Source organism: Oncorhynchus mykiss, chromosome 25 (assembly GCF_057628025.1).
Source record: "Oncorhynchus mykiss isolate SJ-2025 chromosome 25, ASM5762802v1, whole genome shotgun sequence".
NCBI classification, from domain to species: Eukaryota; Metazoa; Chordata; class Actinopteri; order Salmoniformes; family Salmonidae; genus Oncorhynchus; species Oncorhynchus mykiss.
The window spans coordinates 48,580,458-48,585,809 of NC_143046.1; the positions used below are offsets into that span (position 1 = coordinate 48,580,458).

At 43.1% G+C, this 5,352-nt stretch overlaps 1 long non-coding RNA gene across 1 annotated transcript; it reads right to left on the reverse strand.

Moving 5' to 3' along the window:
• On the reverse strand, nt 1-5,117 carry LOC149972018 (uncharacterized). The gene is made up of 2 exons (XR_016491858.1): nt 4,914-5,117; nt 1-3,612 (listed from the first exon to the last, which is right to left on the reverse strand). It is a non-coding gene; the product is annotated as an uncharacterized LOC149972018 (long non-coding RNA).
• Nucleotides 5,118-5,352: the final 235 nt, after the last annotated feature.

A 5,352-nucleotide genomic window follows, 5' to 3' on the forward strand; every position in this document is an offset into this window, starting at 1 on the left:
GATATATGAATTCATTTGATTTATTAACTCACACACACATAAATGCTCACATGCGCGCAAACAGACACACACACACAATCCACAAACCACATAATTAAATAGAACACTGAGATGTCTGCCTCCAAACCATCGCAGCTATCTCTTTATCAGCTATTTCACATCAACTTGACTGACCTAACAACCGTATCTGAGGAAGTGAGACGACTCATACGCACACAGACAGTCACAGACACCCCACACTGTGTGGCTGTCACTCCCCAGCTTGCATCAGCACTTTCCCCTCTCCCTTACTGTACATAAAGAATAGGGAATGCTACGAAAAGGTGAGCTCCTGGACCCTACAGAATCTCATTGAGTCCTTCCTTACTCAGACCAGCCAAATGCTGAATGCACTTGTCCTTTTTTAGTGTCACCGAGAGGCCTCAGATGAGATTGGAAAGGCCTCTTGCAAACCAATAGAATGTGATGATATAGTGAGTGTGAGGTGGTTTAAGCTTTTGTCACTTCTGAACAAAGAGCCTGTCATTTCAAAAGGTCATTTTAGAGAGAGCGCTCCAAAGTGCAGCAATGACGGGCATTTCTACTATTAGATGATGTGCTTTGCGCAATGGTTAGAAATAAGTGTTGTAACAGCAGCAGGGGTTAGATGACAGCATAGGAACAACAGGTTGCCGCACAATATACATTACGACCAAAGCCGTGTCTCTCTGCTTAGTCGGTCATTAATTGAATGGGCCGTGATGTCACACACGGCTGTACATCCGGTCGCCATGGTTACACCAATTGAGCGAGCCCTGAGATGTTGAGTCTTATAATCGAATCCTCTGTACGCAACAGGTCAGTGGATTTGAGCTGAGAGGCTTATTTTAGGAGCCCTCTCGGTCTTGTTTTCCAGGAGAAGATACCTAACTGGTTTTATAATCATTTGAAAATAGCGCTGGTAGACGAGCAAAGAACATCCAAGACAATTATCACAAATTGCAGTTTGCCATGTTGTTGGCCAATCCAGTTGAATGGACAGGGTGATGGTGGGTGATTCAGAGCGTTTGTTCCTGAATACAATTGTTGTACTTATAGTCTTCTCACACAAGCATTTGAATATGTAACCTAGTTATTATAACAGTTATTGCAGAACCAAACATTTATGTACAGTATTAGGCTTTAGTCATGGTCATGCAAGGTCATGTACTGTACATTTACAGTTAGTTATAGGTTATATACAATGAACAAACATATAAATGCAACATGTTGGTCCCATGTTAAAGTGTTGGTCCCATGTTTCATGGGCTGAAATAAAGATCCCAGAAATGTTCCATACGCACAGAAAGCTTATTTCTCTCAAATGTTGTGCACAAATGTGTTTACATCCTTGTTTGTGAGCATTTCTCCTTTGACAAGATAATCCAATCACCTGACAGGTGTGGCATATCAATAAGCTGATTAAAAAGCATGATCATTACACAGGTGCACCTTGTGCTGGGGACAATAAAAGGCAACTCTAAAATGTGCAGTTTTGTCACACAACACAATGCCACAGATGTCTAAAGTTTTGAGGGAGCTTGCAATTGGCATACTGACTGCAGGAATGTCCACCAGAGCTGTTGCCAGATAATTTAATGTTAATTTCTCTACTGTAAGCCGCCTCCAACATCATTTTAGAGAATTTGGCAGTAGGTCCAACCGGCCTCCCGGTTTGCTGATGTCAACGTTGTGAACAGAGTGCCCCCTGGTGGCGGTAGGGTTCTGGTTTGGGCAGGTATAATCTACGGACAACGAACACAATTGCATTTTATCAATGGCAATTTTCATGCACAGAAATATGTACAATACATCTGTCCAAATAAAAGATAGCCAGCCGTATGGCTATGGGGTGGCAGGTAAGAGCGTTGGGCCAGTAACTGAAAGGTCACTGGTTCGAATATCCAAGCCCCAAGGTGAGACAAAATGTGTCCATGTGCCAGGCACTTAACCCTAATTGCGCCTGTAATTTTTTACAACTTTTATTTAACTAGGCAAGTCAGTTCAGAACACATTCTTATTTACAATGACAGCCTATTTACAATGACAACCCAGGGAACAATGGGTTAACTGCCTTGTTCAGGGGCAGAACAACAGATGTTTACCTTGTCAGCTCAGGATTCGATCCAGAAACCTTTCGGTAACTGGCCCAAAGCTCTAACTACTGGGCTACCTGCCGCCCCAAAATGTGTCCACAATGGACTTTGTTTCCAAGGCACGGATGAGGAAGATGCTCTGGATAAGAGTGTCTGCTAAATGATGTAAATGTAAATATGTTAGCTATAGCTAAGTCCAAAATTTGTCAAAATTGTCCAACCCAAAAACAATTGACACCATAGAGGTCTCATCTTTGTATTTTTGTATTTGTGCCATTAAGGCGTCTGTGACAGCATGGGTAGCTCCATTGAGGCTATCTCCATTTGAAAGTTGCATGCACCATGCTTTACCAGCTGAGCTACAGAGGACCACCATGTGGGTAGTGGACAAGTGCACACTTCAGGAAAAAGTGTAGAGTATTAATTAATATGCATAGTCAGCCGGGGGGCTCCAAGAACCCAAACATTGACATCTATTTGGCCAAAACAAAGACCACGATAACTGTACTCTACTGTACAGTGCTCTATTGTACTGTGCTATTCTGTACTCTACTGTACTGTGCTCTACTCTACTGTATAATAATTTACTGTACTGTGCTCTACTGTACTCTACTATACTGTGCTCTACTGTACTGTGCTCTACTGTACTGTACTGTACTCTACTCTACTGTACTGTACTGTACTGTACTGTACTGTACTCTACTGTGCTCTACTGTACTGTACTGTACTGTACTGTACTGTACTATACTCTACTATACTGTGCTCTACTGTACTGTACTCTACTCTACTGTGCTCTACTGTACTGTGCTCTACTGTATTGTGCTCTACTGTACTGTGCTCTACTGTACTGTACTGTACTATACTGTGCTCTACTGTATTGTGCTCTACTGTACTGTACTCTACTATACTGTGCTCTACTGTACTGTGCTCTACTCTACTGTGCTCTACTGTATTGTGCTCTACTGTACTGTGCTCTACTGTATTGTGCTCTACTGTACTGTGCTCTACTGTACTGTACTGTACTCTACAATACTGTGCTCTACTGTACTGTACTCTACTCTACTGTGCTCTACTGTACTGTGCTCTACTGTATTGTGCTCTACTGTACTGTGCTCTACTGTACTGTACTGTACTCTACAAATTAGAATTGTTTTCCAACCCCCAATTTGCACCACTTCTGAAGAATGAGCCATATACTGCAATACTTTTGACCAGGGCACAAAAGGCTCTGGTCAAAACTAGTGCGCTCTATGGGGGCCCAGTAGGGAGCCCAGTAGAGCTCTGGTGAAAGGTAGTGCACTAAATAGGGAATTGGGTGCCATTTAGGACATATCAGTGGTTAAATCAATGGAGAGACGGTGTGTTCTTCTTCCTCCATCTGTTCGGTGTCATCTCTGAGGGCTCTCTGTTCCATGACGCAGAGACCGAGTGGGAGTGGACGGCCTTCTGCTCCCTGAGAGGGCTGAGTGGGCCGCCGCAATCCGCTGCTGCCTACAGCCTACAAGCCAGGGAGGGATAAGGGGAGAGAGAGCGGGGGGGGGGGGAGGGTGGAGGCGGTGGGTGGCGGGGGGGGGGGGGGAGAAAGAAAGAGAGCAATATGAAGTACAGTAGAGAGAGAGAGATATACCAACTCAGCAGGGAAGAGGGAAAGAGAGAAGGAAGAAAGAGGGGGGGGGGGGGGGGGGGTGATTCATGATTAAGGGGGAATTTAGGGTTGAGAGAAAAAGGGGAAGATACACTGTAAGTAGGTGGATGGGACTGAGATAATGAACAAAGGAAACAAGAGTAGTAGGGCTTTAAAATATTTCTTGCTGAATAACCAAATCTTTCAAGCCCTTGCTGGCCTTTCGTGGCCGCGCTAGCCTTACAGTCATCTTACATAAACCTAAATGGACTAACAGGGTCTCCAAAGCAACTGGGCAAACCTTTATATTAAACTCAGCCTCCATCCTCTCTCCCCCTCCATCCCTCTGCACCTCGCTTCAGCGACTATCTTTAGTACCTCGGACCCTCCCCTGACAGTACGAGAGCTATTTTGCTATTTGCTAAATTCAGCGCTGATGTAACGAGTGACACCTTCTGTTTCCATGCGACTGGTCGCCTAGCAACCCGGCTATTATGCCAATGGCAATGTTATGCAGGAAGTAGCACCCTGAGCCCCCTGCCTCCATTGATCTCGGCAGGCATTAGTCAGCCAGTCAGTGGGGTACGTCTGCATGAGCCGAGGCTTCCTTCCGCTCAGTGAGGGCTGCACCACTCTTTTCACACTGTACACTGTATCGTATCCTCTCTCTCTCCTTACTTCCTTTGCTCTTTCCCTCTTCCCTCTTGCTTTTTAAAATCGTTATATCTCTACTATGTATCCCATCTGTCTTTCTCCCTTCTGTCTCTCTCTGTCTCTCTTTGTCTCTCTCTCGCGGAGAGAAAAGTAAAGATGTAAAAGGTTCTTTGGAATGTTTTTCTCTTTCTCATAATATAAAATGGTTTCAGTGGGACCTTATGTCCTATGAATGCCATGTACCCATTTATTGGACTTGTTCTAGGACTTGAAACATTGTGGAGACATCTTTCAAAATTGTATAATAAGTTGTTAGGAAGAGTGAAAACCTGCATTGCTATCACAAATGCGGAGGGCATTTAAAAAAAATGTTTTTAGAACTCTTAATCAAAGCTTGAACACATTGACATTTGCCCAATAACAATACTGAGAAACACAGTATTCAAAGTTATGTTAACGATAACATTTCATTAATTGTCTCATACCTCAAAACATTTATGCAGTCCTATGATTGCACTTACATGCCAACATGGTGAACTTGTTTTAAAGGTCCAATGCAGCCGTTCTTATCTCAATATCAAATCCTTTCTGGATAAGAATTAAGTACCTTACTGTGGTAGTTTTCCATGAAAAAAGTTGAAAAGAAACAAAAAGCTTCATAACAAGAGTAATTTCTCATGCAAGAATTTTGAAAATGAGCTGTTATTGGCAGAGAGGTTTGGAACTCTTCTTCTTATTGGTCTATTAACAAATGTACTGCATGGTGATGTCACCATTGAAAGCCAAACCTCCTTCCAATCAAACAGCTCTTACACTAAAAGTACATTATCATAATGTTCACCGTTTCACAGTATTATTCCAACCTCATAGTGTGGAAATATATATAAAACACAAAGAAATCACGTTTTTTGACTGCTCTGGGCCTTTAATGCCGATTGGTGCAATACTTTGCTGCCATCT